The following is a 16,205-nucleotide window of genomic DNA, read 5'->3' on the forward strand; positions in this document are numbered from 1 at the left end:
AGGTGTGACAATAATGACACAAGGTGTGACAATAATGACAAGGTGTGACAATAATGATACAAGGTGTGACAATAATGATACAAGGTGTGACAATAATGATACAAGGTGTGACAATAATGACACAAGGTGTGACAATAATGATACAAGGTGTGACAATAATGACACAAGGTGTGACAATAATGATACAAGGTGTGACAATAATGACACAAGGTGTGACAATAATGACACAAGCTGTGACAATAATGATACAAGGTGTGACAATAATGACAAGGTGTGACAATAATGACAAGGTATGACAATAATGACACAAGGTGTGACAATAATGACACAAGGTGTGACAATAATGACAAGGTGTGACAATAATGACACAAGGTGTGACAATAATGATACAAGGTGTGACAATAATGACACAAGGTGTGACAATAATGACACAAGGTGTGACAATAATGATACAAGGTGTGACAATAATGACAACGTGTGACAATAATGACAAGGTGTGACAATAATGACACAAGGTGTGACAATAATGATACAAGGTGTGACAATAATGACACAAGGTGTGACAATAATGACACAAGGTGTGACAATAATGACACAAGGTGTGACAATAATGATACAAGGTGTGACAATAATGACACAAGGTGTGACAATAATGACACAAGGTGTGACAATAATGATACAAGGTGTGACAATAATGACACAAGGTGTGACAATAATGATACAAGGTGTGACAATAATGACACAAGGTGTGACAATAATAACACAAGGTGTGACAATAATGATACAAGGTGTGACAATAATGACACAAGGTGTGACAATAATGATACAAGGTGTGACAATAATGACACAAGGTGTGACAATAATGATACAAGGTGTGACAATAATGACAAAAGGTGTGACAATAATGACACAAGGTGTGACAATAATGACACAAGGTGTGACAATAATGACACAAGGTGTGACAATAATGACACAAGGTGTGACAATAATGATACAAGGTGTGACAATAATGACACAAGGTGTGACAATAATGACACAAGGTGTGACAATAATGACACAAGGTGTGACAATAATGATACAAGGTGTGACAATAATGACACAAGGTGTGACAATAATGACAAGGTGTGACAATAATGATACAAGGTGTGACAATAATGATACAAGGTGTGACAATAATGATACAAGGTGTGACAATAATGACACAAGGTGTGACAATAATGATACAAGGTGTGACAATAATGATACAAGGTGTGACAATAATGATACAAGGTGTGACAATAATGACACAAGGTATGACAATGATACAAGGTGTGACAATAATGATACAAGGTGTGACAATAATGACACAAGGTGTGACAGTAATGACACAAGGTGTGACAATAATGACACAAGGTGTGACAATAATGATACAAGGTGTGACAATAATGGCACAAGGTGTGACAATAATGATACAAGGTGTGACAATAATGACACAAGGTGTGACAATAATGACAAGGTGTGACAATAATGACACAAGGTGTGACAATAATGATACAAGGTGTGACAATAATGATACAAGGTGTGACAATAATGACAAGGTGTGACAATAATGACAAGGTGTGATAATAATGATACATGGTGTGACAATAATGACACAAGGTGTGACAATAATGACACAAGGTGTGACAATAATGACACAAGGTGTGACAATAATGATACAAGGTGTGACAATAATGACACAAGGTGTGACAATAATGACACAAGGTGTGACAATAATGACACAAGGTGTGACAATAATGGCACAAGGTGTGACAATAATGACACAAGGTGTGACAATAATGACACAAGGTGTGACAATAATGACACAAGGTGTGACAATAATGACACAAGGTGTGACAATAATGACACAAGGTGTGACAATAATGATACAAGGTGTGACAATAATGACACAAGGTGTGACAATAATGACACAAGGTGTGACAATAATGACACAAGGTGTGACAATAACGAAAAGGTGTGACAATAATGACACAAGGTGTGACAATAATGACACAAGGTGTGACAATAATGACACAAGGTGTGACAATAATGACACAAGGTGTGACAATAATGATACAAGGTGTGACAATAATGATACAAGGTGTGACAATAATGATACAAGGTGTGACAATAATGATACAAGGTGTGACAATAATGATACAAGGTGTAACAATAATGATACAAGGTGTGACAATAATGATACAAGGTGTGACAATAATGATACAAGGTGTGACAGTAATGACAAGGTGTGACAATAATGATACAAGGTGTGACAATAATGATACAAGGTGTGACAATAATGATACAAGGTGTGACAATAATGATACAAGGTGTGACAGTAATGACAAGGTGTGACAATAATGATACAAGGTGTGACAATAATGATACAAGGTGTGACAATAATGATACAAGGTGTGACAATAATGATACAAGGTGTGACAATAATGATACAAGGTGTGACAATAATGATACAAGGTGTGACAATAATGACAAGGTGTGACAATAATGATACAAGGTGTGACAGTAATGACAAGGTATGACAAAAAATGATACAAGGTGTGACAGTAATGACACAAGGTGTGACAGTAATGACACAAGGTGTGACAATAATGATACAAGGTGTGACAATAATGACAAGGTGTGACAATAATGATACAAGGTGTGACAGTAATGATACAAGGTGTGACAGTAATGACACAAGGTGTGACAATGATACAAGGTGTGACACTAATGATACAAGGTTTGACAATAATGACACAAGGTGTGACAATAATGACACAGGGTGTGACAATAATCATACAAGGTGTGACAATAATGACACAAGGTGTGACAATAATGATACAAGGTGTGTCAATAATGACAAGGTGTGACAATAATGATACAAGGTGTGACAGTAATGACAAGGTGTGACAATAATGATACAAGGTGTGACAATAATGACACAAGGTGTGACAATAATGACACAAGGTGTGACAATAATGATAAAAGGTGTGTCAATAATGACAAGGTGTGACAATAATGATACAAGGTGTGACAGTAATGACAAGGTGTGACAATAATGATACAAGGTGTGACAATAATGACACAAGGTGTGACAATAATGACAAGGTGTGACAATAATGACAAGGTGTGACAATAATGATACAAGGTGTGACAGTAATGACAAGGTGTGACAATAATGATACAAAGTGTGAAAGTAATGACACAAGGTGTGACAATAATGACACAAGAAGTGACAATAATGACAAGGTGTGACAATAATGACAAGGTGTGACAATAATGATACAAGGTGTGACAGTAATGACACAAGGTGTGACAATAATGATACAAGAAGTGACAATAATGACAAGGTGTGACAATAATGACAAGGTGTGACAATAATGATACAAGGTGTGACAGTAATGACACAAGGTGTGACAATAATGATACAAGGTGTGACAATAATGATACAAGGTGTGACAATAATGACAAAAGGTGTGACAGTAATGACACAAGGTGTGACAATAATGATACAAGGTGTGACAATAATGACACAAGGTGTGACAATAATGACACAATGTGTGACAATAATGACACAAGGTGTGACAATAATGATACAAGGTGTGACAATAATGACACAAGGTGTGACAGTAATGACACAAGGTGTGACAATAATGATACAAGGTGTGACAATAATGACACAAGGTGTGACAATAATGACACAAGGTGTGACAATAATGACAAGGTGTGACAATAATGATACAAGGTGTGACAATAATGACACAGGGTATGACAGTAATGACACAAGGTGTGACAATAATGATACAAGGTGTGACAATAATGACACAAGGTGTGACAATAATGACACAAGGTGTGACAATAATGACAAGGTGTGACAATAATGACAAGGTGTGACAATAATGACACAAGGTGTGAAAATAATGATACAAGGTGTGACAATAATGACACAAGGTGTGGCAATAATGACACAAGGTGTGACAATAATGACACAAGGTGTGACAATAATGACACAAGGTGTGACAATAATGATACAAGGTGTGACAATAATGACACAAGGTGTGACAGTAATGATACAAGGTGTGACAATAATGACAAGGTGTGACAATAATGATACAAGGTGTGACAATAATGACACAAGGTGTGACAATAATGATAAAAGGTGTGACAATAATGACACAAGGTGTGGCAATGACACAAAGTGTGACAATAATGACACAAGGTGTGACAATAATGACACAAGGTTTGACAATAATGATACAAGGTATGACAATAATGACACAAGGTGTGACAATAATGATACAAGGTGTGACAATAATGACACAAGGTGTGGCAATAATGACACAAGGTGTGACAATAATGACACAAGGTGTGACAATAATGACACAAGGTGTGATAATAATGATACAAGGTGTGACAATAATGACACAAGGTGTGACAATAATGACACAAGGTGTGACAATAATGACACAAGGTGTGACAATAATGACACAAGGTGTGACAATAATGATACAAGGTGTGACAATAATGACACAAGGTGTGGCAATAATGACACAAGGTGTGACAATAATGACACAAGGTGTGACAATAATGACACAAGGTGTGACAATAATGACACAAGGTGTGACAATAATGACACAAGGTGTGACAATAATGACACAAGGTGTGACAATAATGACACAAGGTGTGACAATAATGACACAAGGTGTGACAATAATGGCATAATCAAGTAATAAAAATAAATTAAAAGTTTAGCTTATTCGAGATACCTTGTATAACCGAGCTATACCAAGACACAACCAGTGTAAACCCACCTCCGTAACACTTGTGTTACTGAGGTGGGTATTGTATACCACCAGTAACACTTGTGTTACTGAGGTGGGTATTGTATACCACCAGTAACACAAGTGTTACTGAGGTGGGTATTGTATACCACCAGCAACACTTGTGTTACTGAGGTGGGTATTGTATACCACCAGTAACACAAGTGTTACTGAGGTGGGTATTGTATACCACCAGTAACACAAGTGTTACTGAGGTGGGTATTGTATACCACCAGTAACACAAGTGTTACTGAGGTGGGTATTGTATACCACCAGTAACACAAGTGTTACTGAGGTGGGTATTGTATACCACCAGTAACACTTGTGTTACTGAGGTGGGTATTGTATACCACCAGTAACACTTGTGTTACTGAGGTGGGTATTGTATACCACCAGTAACACTTGTGTTACTGAGGTGGGTATTGTATACCACCAGTAACACAAGTGTTACTGAGGTGGGTATTGTATACCACCAGTAACACAAGTGTTACTGAGGTGGGTATTGTATACCACCAGTAACACTTGTGTTACTGAGGTGGGTATTGTATACCACCAGTAACACTTGTGTTACTGAGGTGGGTATTGTATACCACCAGTAACACTTGTGTTACTGAGGTGGGTATTGTATACCACCAGTAACACTTGTGTTACTGAGGTGGGTATTGTATACCACCAGTAACACTTGTGTTACTGAGGTGGGTATTGTATACCACCAGTAACACAAGTGTTACTGAGGTGGGTATTGTATACCACCAGTAACACAAGTGTTACTGAGTTGGGTATTGTATACCACCAGTAACACTTGTGTTACTGAGGTGGGTATTGTATACCACCAGTAACACTTGTGTTACTGAGGTGGGTATTGTATACCACCAGTAACACAAGTGTTACTGAGGTGGGTATTGTATACCACCAGTAACACAAGTGTTACTGAGGTGGGTATTGTAGACCACCAGTAACACTTGTGTTACTGAGGTGGGTATTGTATACCACCAGTAACACTAGTGTTACTGAGGTGGGTATTGTATACCACCAGTAACACTTGTGTTACTGAGGTGGGTATTGTATACCACCAGTAACACAAGTGTTACTGAGGTGGGTATTGTATACCACCAGTAACACTTGTGTTACTGAGGTGGGTATTGTATACCACCAGTAACACTTGTGTTACTGAGGTGGGTATTGTATACCACCAGTAACACTTGTGTTACTGAGGTGGGTATTGTATACCACCAGCAACACTTGTGTTACTGAGGTGGGTATTGTATACCACCAGTAACACAAGTGTTACTGAGGTGGGTATTGTATACCACCAGTAACACTCGTGTTACTGAGGTGGGTATTGTATACCACCAGTAACACAAGTGTTACTGAGGTGGGTATTGTATACCACCAGTAACACTTGTGTTACTGAGGTGGGTATTGTATACCACCAGTAACACTTGTGTTACTGAGGTGGGTATTGTATACCACCAGTAACACTTGTGTTACCGTGGTGGGTATTGTATACCACCAGTAACACTTGTGTTACTGAGGTGGGTATTGTATACCACCAGTAACACAAGTGTTACTGAGGTGGGTATTGTATATCACCAGTAACACTTGTGTTACTGAGGTGGGTATTGTATACCACCAGTAAAACTTGTGTTACTGAGGTGGGTATTGTATACCACCAGTAACACAAGTGTTACTGAGGTGGGTATTGTAGACCACCAGTAACACTTGTGTTACTGAGGTGGGTATTGTATACCACCAGTAACACTTGTGTTACTGAGGTGGGTATTGTATACCACCAGTAACACAAGTGTTACTGAGGTGGGTATTGTAGACCACCAGTAACACTTGTGTTACTGAGGTGGGTATTGTATACCACCAGTAACACTAGTGTTACTGAGGTGGGTATTGTATACCACCAGTAACACTTGTGTTACTGAGGTGGGTATTGTATACCACCAGTAACACAAGTGTTACTGAGGTGGGTATTGTATACCACCAGTAACACTTGTGTTACTGAGGTGGGTATTGTATACCACCAGTAACACTTGTGTTACTGAGGTGGGTATTGTATACCACCAGTAACGCTTGTGTTACTGAGGTGGGTATTGTATAAAACCAGTAACACTTGTGTTACTGAGGTGGGTATTGTATACCACCAGTAACACAAGTGTTACTGAGGTGGGTATTGTATACCACCAGTAACACTCGTGTTACTGAGGTGGGTATTGTATACCACCAGTAACACTCGTGTTACTGAGGTGGGTATTGTATACCACCAGTAACACAAGTGTTACTGAGGTGGGTATTGTATACCACCAGTATCACTTGTGTTACTGAGGTGGGTATTGTATACCACCAGTAACACTTGTGTTACTGAGGTGGGTATTGTATACCACCAGTAACACTTGTGTTACCGTGGTGGGTATTGTATACCACCAGTAACACTTGTGTTACTGAGGTGGGTTTTGTATACCACCAGTAACACAAGTGTTACTGAGGTGGGTATTGTATACCACCAGTAACACTTGTGTTACTGAGGTGGGTATTGTATACCACCAGTAAAACTTGTGTTACTGAGGTGGGTATTGTATACCACCAGTAACACAAGTGTTACTGAGGTGGGTATTGTAGACCACCAGTAACACTTGTGTTACTGAGGTGGGTATTGTATACCACCAGTAACACTTGTGTTACTGAGGTGGGTATTGTATACCACCAGTAACACAAGTGTTACTGAGGTGGGTATTGTAGACCACCAGTAACACTTGTGTTACTGAGGTGGGTATTGTATACCACCAGTAACACTTGTGTTACTGAGGTGGGTATTGTATACCACCAGTAACACTTGTGTTACTGAGGTGGGTATTGTATACCACCAGTAACACTTGTGTTACTGAGGTGGGTATTGTATACCACCAGTAACACTTGTGTTACTGAGGTGGGTATTGTATACCACCAGTAACACAAGTGTTACTGAGGTGGGTATTGTATACCACCAGTAACACTTGTGTTACTGAGGTGGGTATTGTATACCACCAGTAACACTTGTGTTACTGAGGTGGGTATTGTATACCACCAGTAAGACAAGTGTTACTGAGGTGGGTATTGTATACCACCAGTAACACAAGTGTTACTGAGGTGGGTATTGTAGACCACCAGTAACACTTGTGTTACTGAGGTGGGTATTGTATACCACCAGTAACACTTGTGTTACTGAGGTGGGTATTGTATACCACCAGTAACACAAGTGTTACTGAGGTGGGTATTGTAGGCCACCAGTAACACTTGTGTTACTGAGGCGGGTATTGTATACCACCAGTAACACTTGTGTTACTGAGGTGGGTATTGTATACCACCAGTAACACAAGTGTTACTGAGGTGGGTATTGTATACCACCAGTAACACTTGTGTTACTGAGGTCGGTATTGTATACCACCAGTAACACTTGTGTTACTGAGGTGGGTATTGTATACCACCAGTAACACTTGTGTTACTGAGGTGGGTATTGTATACCACCAGTAACACTTGTGTTACTGAGGTGGGTATTGTATACCAACAGTAACACTTGTGTTACTGAGGTGGGTATTGTATACCACCAGTAACACTTGTGTTACTGAGGTGGGTATTGTATACCACCAGTAACACAAGTGTTACTGAGGTGGGTATTGTATACCACCAGTAACACTTGTGTTACTGAGGTGGGTATTGTATACCACCAGTAACACAAGTGTTACTGAGGTGGGTATTGTATACCGCCAGTAACACAAGTGTTACTGAGGTGGGTATTGTATACCACCAGTAACACTTGTGTTACTGAGGTGGGTATTGTATACCACCAGTAACACAAGTGTTACTGAGGTGGGTATTGTATACCACCAGTAACACAAGTGTTACTGAGGTGGGTATTGTATACCACCAGTAACACTTGTGTTACTGAGGTGGGTATTGTATACCACCAGTAACACTTGTGTTACTGAGGTGGGTATTGTATACCACCAGTAACACAAGTGTTACTGAGGTGGGTATTGTATACCACCAGTAACACAAGTGTTACTGAGTTGGGTATTGTAGACCACCAGTAACACTTGTGTTACTGAGGTGGGTATTGTATACCACCAGTAACACTAGTGTTACTGAGGTGGGTATTGTATACCACCAGTAACACTTGTGTTACTGAGGTGGGTATTGTATACCACCAGTAACACAAGTGTTACTGAGGTGGGTATTGTATACCACCAGTAACACTTGTGTTACTGAGGTGGGTATTGTATACCACCAGTAACACTTGTGTTACTGAGGTGGGTATTGTATACCACCAGTAACACTTGTGTTACTGAGGTGGGTATTGTATACCACCAGTAACACTTGTGTTACTGAGGTGGGTATTGTATACCACCAGTAACACAAGTGTTACTGAGGTGGGTATTGTATACCACCAGTAACACTCGTGTTACTGAGGTGGGTATTGTATACCACCAGTAACACAAGTGTTACTGAGGTGGGTATTGTATACCACCAGTAACACTTGTGTTACTGAGGTGGGTATTGTATACCACCAGTAACACTTGTGTTACTGAGGTGGGTATTGTATACCACCAGTAACACTTGTGTTACCGTGGTGGGTATTGTATACCACCAGTAACACTTGTGTTACTGAGGTGGGTATTGTATACCACCAGTAACACAAGTGTTACTGAGGTGGGTATTGTATACCACCAGTAACACTTGTGTTACTGAGGTGGGTATTGTATACCACCAGTAAAACTTGTGTTACTGAGGTGGGTATTGTATACCACCAGTAACACAAGTGTTACTGAGGTGGGTATTGTAGACCACCAGTAACACTTGTGTTACTGAGGTGGGTATTGTATACCACCAGTAACACTTGTGTTACTGAGGTGGGTATTGTATACCACCAGTAACACAAGTGTTACTGAGGTGGGTATTGTAGACCACCAGTAACACTTGTGTTACTGAGGTGGGTATTGTATACCACCAGTAACACTAGTGTTACTGAGGTGGGTATTGTATACCACCAGTAACACTTGTGTTACTGAGGTGGGTATTGTATACCACCAGTAACACAAGTGTTACTGAGGTGGGTATTGTATACCACCAGTAACACTTGTGTTACTGAGGTGGGTATTGTATACCACCAGTAACACTTGTGTTACTGAGGTGGGTATTGTATACCACCAGTAACACTTGTGTTACTGAGGTGGGTATTTTATACCACCAGTAACACTTGTGTTACTGAGGTGGGTATTGTATACCAAAAGTAACACAAGTGTTACTGAGGTGGGTATTGTATACCACCAGTAACACTCGTGTTACTGAGGTGGGTATTGTATACCACCAGTAACACAAGTGTTACTGAGGTGGGTATTGTATACCACCAGTAACACTTGTGTTGCTGAGGTGGGTATTGTATACCACCAGTAACACTTGTGTTACTGAGGTGGGTATTGTATACCACCAGTAACACAAGTGTTACTGAGGTGGGTATTGTATACCACCAGTAACACAAGTGTTACTGAGGTGGGTATTGTATACCACCAGTAACACTTGTGTTACTGAGGTGGGTATTGTATACCACAAGTAACACTTGTGTTACTGAGGTGGGTATTGTATACCACCAGTAACACTTGTGTTACTGAGGTGGGTATTGTATACCACCAGTAACACTTGTGTTACTGAGGTGGGTATTGTATACCAACAGTAACACTTGTGTTACTGAGGTGGGTATTGTATACCACCAGTAACACTTGTGTTACTGAGGTGGGTATTGTATACCACCAGTAACACAAGTGTTACTGAGGTGGGTATTGTATACCACCAGTAACACTTGTGTTACTGAGGTGGGTATTGTATACCACCAGTAACACTTGTGTTACTGAGGTGGGTATTGTATACCACCAGTAACACTTGTGTTACTGAGGTGGGTATTGTATACCAACAGTAACACTTGTGTTACTGAGGTGGGTATTGTATACCACCAGTAACACTTGTGTTACTGAGGTGGGTATTGTATACCACCAGTAACACAAGTGTTACTGAGGTGGGTATTGTATACCACCAGTAACACTTGTGTTACTGAGGTGGGTATTGTATACCACCAGTAACACAAGTGTTACTGAGGTGGGTATTGTATACCACCAGTAACACTTGTGTTACTGAGGTGGGTATTGTATACCACCAGTAACACTTGTGTTACTGAGGTGGGTATTGTATACCACCAGTAACACAAGTGTTACTGAGGTGGGTATTGTAGACCACCAGTAACACTTGTGTTACTGAGGTGGGTATTGTATACCACCAGTAACACTTGTGTTACTGAGGTGGGTATTGTATACCACCAGTAACACTTGTGTTACTGAGGTGGGTATTGTATACCACCAGTAACACTTGTGTTACTGAGGTGGGTATTGTATACCACCAGTAACACTTGTGTTACTGAGGTGGGTATTGTATACCACCAGTAACACAAGTGTTACTGAGGTGGGTATTGTATACCACCAGTAACACTTGTGTTACTGAGGTGGGTATTGTATACCACCAGTAACACTTGTGTTACTGAGGTGGGTATTGTATACCACCAGTAAGACAAGTGTTACTGAGGTGGGTATTGTATACCACCAGTAACACAAGTGTTACTGAGGTGGGTATTGTAGACCACCAGTAACACTTGTGTTACTGAGGTGGGTATTGTATACCATAAGTAACACTAGTGTTACTGAGGTGGGTATTGTATACCACCAGTAACACTTGTGTTACTGAGGTGGGTATTGTATACCACCAGTAACACAAGTGTTACTGAGGTGGGTATTGTAGGCCACCAGTAACACTTGTGTTACTGAGGTGGGTATTGTATACCACCAGTAACACTTGTGTTACTGAGGTGGGTATTGTATACCACCAGTAACACAAGTGTTACTGAGGTGGGTATTGTATACCACCAGTAACACTTGTGTTACTGAGGTCGGTATTGTATACCACCAGTAACACTTGTGTTACTGAGGTGGGTATTGTATACCACCAGTAACACTTGTGTTACTGAGGTGGGTATTGTATACCACCAGTAACACTTGTGTTACTGAGGTGGGTATTGTATACCAACAGTAACACTTGTGTTACTGAGGTGGGTATTGTATACCACCAGTAACACTTGTGTTACTGAGGTGGGTATTGTATACCACCAGTAACACAAGTGTTACTGAGGTGGGTATTGTATACCACCAGTAGCACTTGTGTTACTGTGGTGGGTATTGTATACCACCAGTAACACAAGTGTTACTGAGGTGGGTATTGTATACCACCAGTAACACAAGTGTTACTGAGGTGGGTATTGTATACCACCAGTAACACTTGTGTTACTGAGGTGGGTATTGTATACCACCAGTAACACAAGTGTTACTGAGGTGGGTATTGTATACCACCAGTAACACAAGTGTTACTGAGGTGGGTATTGTATACCACCAGTAACACTTGTGTTACTGAGGTGGGTATTGTATACCACCAGTAACACTTGTGTTACTGAGGTGGGTATTGTATACCACCAGTAACACAAGTGTTACTGAGGTGGGTATTGTATACCACCAGTAACACAAGTGTTACTGAGGTGGGTATTGTAGACCACCAGTAACACTTGTGTTACTGAGGTGGGTATTGTATACCACCAGTAACACTAGTGTTACTGAGGTGGGTATTGTATACCACCAGTAACACTTGTGTTACTGAGGTGGGTATTGTATACCACCAGTAACACAAGTGTTACTGAGGTGGGTATTGTATACCACCAGTAACACTTGTGTTACTGAGGTGGGTATTGTATACCACCAGTAACACTTGTGTTACTGAGGTGGGTATTGTATACCACCAGTAACACTTGTGTTACTGAGGTGGGTATTGTATACCACCAGTAACACTTGTGTTACTGAGGTGGGTATTGTATACCACCAGTAACACAAGTGTTACTGAGGTGGGTATTGTATACCACCAGTAACACTCGTGTTACTGAGGTGGGTATTGTATACCACCAGTAACACAAGTGTTAGTGAGGTGGGTATTGTATACCACCAGTAACACTTGTGTTACTGAGGTGGGTATTGTATACCACCAGTAACACTTGTGTTACTGAGGTGGGTATTGTATACCACCAGTAACACTTGTGTTACCGTGGTGGGTATTGTATACCACCAGTAACACTTGTGTTACTGAGGTGGGTATTGTATACCACCAGTAACACAAGTGTTACTGAGGTGGGTATTGTATACCACCAGTAACACTTGTGTTACTGAGGTGGGTATTGTATACCACCAGTAAAACTTGTGTTACTGAGGTGGGTATTGTATACCACCAGTAACACAAGTGTTACTGAGGTGGGTATTGTAGACCACCAGTAACACTTGTGTTACTGAGGTGGGTATTGTATACCACCAGTAACACTTGTGTTACTGAGGTGGGTATTGTATACCACCAGTAACACAAGTGTTACTGAGGTGGGTATTGTAGACCACCAGTAACACTTGTGTTACTGAGGTGGGTATTGTATACCACCAGTAACACTAGTGTTACTGAGGTGGGTATTGTATACCACCAGTAACACTTGTGTTACTGAGGTGGGTATTGTATACCACCAGTAACACAAGTGTTACTGAGGTGGGTATTGTATACCACCAGTAGCACTTGTGTTACTGAGGTGGGTATTGTATACCACCAGTAACACTTGTGTTACTGAGGTGGGTATTGTATACCACCAGTAACACTTGTGTTACTGAGGTGGGTATTGTATACCACCAGTAACACTTGTGTTACTGAGGTGGGTATTGTATACCAAAAGTAACACAAGTGTTACTGAGGTGGGTATTGTATACCACCAGTAACACTCGTGTTACTGAGGTGGGTATTGTATACCACCAGTAACACAAGTGTTACTGAGGTGGGTATTGTATACCACCAGTAACACTTGTGTTGCTGAGGTGGGTATTGTATACCACCAGTAACACTTGTGTTACTGAGGTGGGTATTGTATACCACCAGTAACACAAGTGTTACTGAGGTGGGTATTGTATACCACCAGTAACACAAGTGTTACTGAGGTGGGTATTGTAGACCACCAGTAACACTTGTGTTACTGAGGTGGGTATTGTATACCACCAGTAACACAAGTGTTACTGAGGTGGGTATTGTATACCACCAGTAACACTTGTGTTACTGAGGTGGGTATTGTATACCACCAGTAACACAAGTGTTACTGAGGTGGGTATTGTATACCACCAGTAACACTTTTGTTACTGAGGTGGGTATTGTATACCACCAGTAACACTTGTGTTACTGAGGTGGGTATTGTATACCACCAGTAACACTTGTGTTACTGAGGTGGGTATTGTATACCACCAGTAACACTTGTGTTACTGAGGTGGGTATTGTATACCACCAGTAACACTTGTGTTACTGAGGTGGGTATTGTATACCACCAGTAACACAAGTGTTACTGAGGTGGGTATTGTATGCCACCAGTAACACTTGTGTTACTGAGGTGGGTATTCTATACCACCAGTAACACAAGTGTTACTGATGTGGGTATTGTATACCACCAGTATCACTTGTGTTACTGAGGTGGGTATTGTATACCACCAGTATCACAAGTGTTACTGAGGTGGGTATTGTAGACCACCAGTAACACTTGTGTTGATAAATTAGACACATGTGCAACTCTTGGGTATCTTTATTGAGGAAACGTTTCGCCACACAGTGGCTTCATCAGTCCATACATAGGAGAAACTTGAAGAACAGGAGGAGAATGAGGTAATCAGTCCCTCAACCTTGAGTCGATGTGTTCAGTCCATCAATCTTGAGCAGAATACGGCAGATGAGCGGAGAAGCAGCTTATAAACCATATGGCAGGAGAGGTGTAGCAGTCATAGGTAGTGTCACATTTGTTCAATGTGAAAGTAGGTTGTGCCCAAGAATTAGGCAAGCGAAGAATTCCTAAGTATTAGGATCCCAAGAAGTTGCAGTGTCTGACAGATTTGTAGATGAATGGTTCAGAGAACCGACATGTTGATAAATTAGACACATGTGCAACTCTTGGGTATCTTTATTGAGGAAACGTTTCGCCACACAGTGGCTTCATCAGTCCATACATAGGAGAAACTTGAAGAACAGGAGGAGAATGAGGTAATCAGTCCCTCAACCTTGAGTCGATGTGTTCAGTCCATCAATCTTGAGCAGAATACGGCAGATGAGCGGAGAAGCAGCTTATAAACCGTATGGCAGGAGAGGTGTAGCAGTCATAGGTAGTGTCACATTTGTTCAATGTGGAAGTAGGTTGTGCCCAAGAATTCTGAAGAACAGTGAGAAGAATGAGGTAACAGTCCGCTGAAACATGTGTTCAAAGTCCATCACCCGACAGATCACAGCAGATGAGTGGAGTGCTAAAGCTATAAACCGCAGCGAAGCAGTGAGAGGTAGCAGTCATAGTATGTTCACACATTTAGTTCAATGTGAAGCAGAGCCAGCACAAGAATAGCAAGCGAAGAATTCCTGGGCAGCTGTGATCCCGCAGCGTAGTGAACTGACGTGATTGCTCAGTAGTAGCCCCACATGCCGATAATTGACACATGCAACTTCGCACCTATTGAGAGGCCTTGTCAATACAGTGTAGCCTTCATCAGTCCATATTACAGAAAGAAACTGGAGCTGAAACATGACAGAATGGTAACAAGTCTCCTTTCGCCGAGCGTAGCCAGTCTGGAAAGAATAGCGCAGGTGATGAAAGGGGAGAAGAAGTGAGGGAAATCGCAAGCGTAGCGGTGAGAGGCATGAGTCTAAAACACATTGTTCAATGTGAAGTGGAAAGGTGCCCAGAATATAAAGAGTTGAATTCTTAAGAGTTAGAGTCCTTGTTGCAGTGTCCATTGCATTTGTAGATTGCATGGCTCAGACATGCCGAGCAAATTGCACATTACGTGCAACTTCTGGGCAGTCTTATTAGTGAAATGTTTGTCATTACAGTAGCCATCAGTTCATACATAGAGAAATCCTGGAAGAACAGAGACAATGCAGAACAGTCTCAACTATTGCAGCTCAGTTCACGCGTAGTAGATGAGAAGCAAAGTTATAAACCGGCATGGCAGTAGGGTAGCAGCCTGCAGTGGCGCCCACATTTGTTCAATGTGGGAAGTAGTTAAGCTCAAGAATAGTGCTTAGCAGACTCCAGTTAGATCTCAGTGTTCTTCGACAGTATTTGCAGAGATGAAGTCGCAGTTCAGAGAACTGACATGCCGATAAATTAGACACATGTCCCCTGGGCATATCAGGAACAATGTCAGTGCAGTTTCGTCGTCTGACAGACTTGTAGATGAATGG

The 16,205-nt window shown here is 41.0% G+C and overlaps 1 protein-coding gene across 1 annotated transcript in view; it reads right to left on the reverse strand.

Annotated features, from left to right (window-relative positions):
- LOC128692366 (solute carrier family 22 member 20) overlaps positions 1-16,205 on the reverse strand; it is a 163,210-nt gene that overhangs the window by 57,323 nt on the left and 89,682 nt on the right. The window lies entirely within an intron of this gene.

This window comes from Cherax quadricarinatus, chromosome 6, assembly GCF_038502225.1.
Source record: "Cherax quadricarinatus isolate ZL_2023a chromosome 6, ASM3850222v1, whole genome shotgun sequence".
Classification (NCBI taxonomy): Eukaryota; Metazoa; Arthropoda; class Malacostraca; order Decapoda; family Parastacidae; genus Cherax; species Cherax quadricarinatus.